Genomic DNA, 1059 nt, shown 5'->3' with positions numbered 1-1059 from the left:
CTGTTGTCCCAGGGGTTGTCGGCTCTCAGCAGAGGGCAATTACAGGACAGAGAGAATGAGCACACAAGGGAGTGTCTGGCCTAGGAGACGCTGCAGAGCTGTTGCATAGGTGTCAGGAAAAGCTCTTTAGTGCTTAATTTTTTTCATCCAACCACTTCTCCAAGAGGCAAACAGCCAGATGAGGCTTCCAGAGTTCAGTCCGGTTGGGCCTCCCCATCAAGCCAGACAGGCTGTAAACATGTAGCTTACGCTGATGCCATAGAAAGTGTCTGGTAACTAGCCCTGAATGCTGGGTACATGCTGGTAGTTGTTTTCTGTGGCACTGAGAAGGCAGATCCCAGTGGAAGAGATTCGGATTTCAGTCCCTCCTAGAGGTACTCTGGGGTATCTCCCTGGCTGTCAGTTACTCTGGATTTGCACCTTGGTGGCTGATAGCAGAATCAATTGGAAATCTGGCCTTGCGCTCTTTTGAAACTCTGGCCCACAGAGACCACAATCAGTAGCTTTTACAGGAAAAATGGCTTTCCGAACAAGCCTCAAAGCAACACGGCACACGAATACAACGGTCATCACAATGGAGCCAGGCCATTCCTGTCAGTGCTAGAAGGGCAGAGTGAAAATAGGATCAGACTGTGAAGAATTTGTTGTAAAAGGTGCTGTTCCTGCGCAGAAGAACAGCATCTATATCCACTGATTGGGAATTGAATGTCCTTAAAATTGAGCTGTAATGGAACTGCCAGTTCACTGTCTTGTTCCACTTATGAAGGTAGCTTTCCAACCCCGGTAGTAATTCCCTGATTGTTTCAGCATCTTCGTTTTAACAAAGAAAATATCCATGCTCATTTTCCTGCCAGCCTCATTCTTCCTTGTTAGTGGGAATCTTCAAAAATGTATGATCTCTTTTTCTGGCTTTGGTGGTGGTATGATGTGTATTGGGGTAGCACCTGCAGGTTCCAATCAATATCCGGGCCTCACTGTGCTAGCACTGTGAAAACACAGAGTCAGCCCATCCCAAAGTTCTTGCAATCTAAGTACACAAGAGAGACAAAGGATGGGAGG

Source organism: Terrapene carolina, unplaced genomic scaffold (assembly GCF_002925995.2).
Source record: "Terrapene carolina triunguis isolate 2854851 unplaced genomic scaffold, T_m_triunguis-2.0 Scaffold238, whole genome shotgun sequence".
NCBI lineage: Eukaryota > Metazoa > Chordata > Testudines > Emydidae > Terrapene > Terrapene triunguis.
This window is presented reverse-complemented; position numbering follows the sequence as displayed.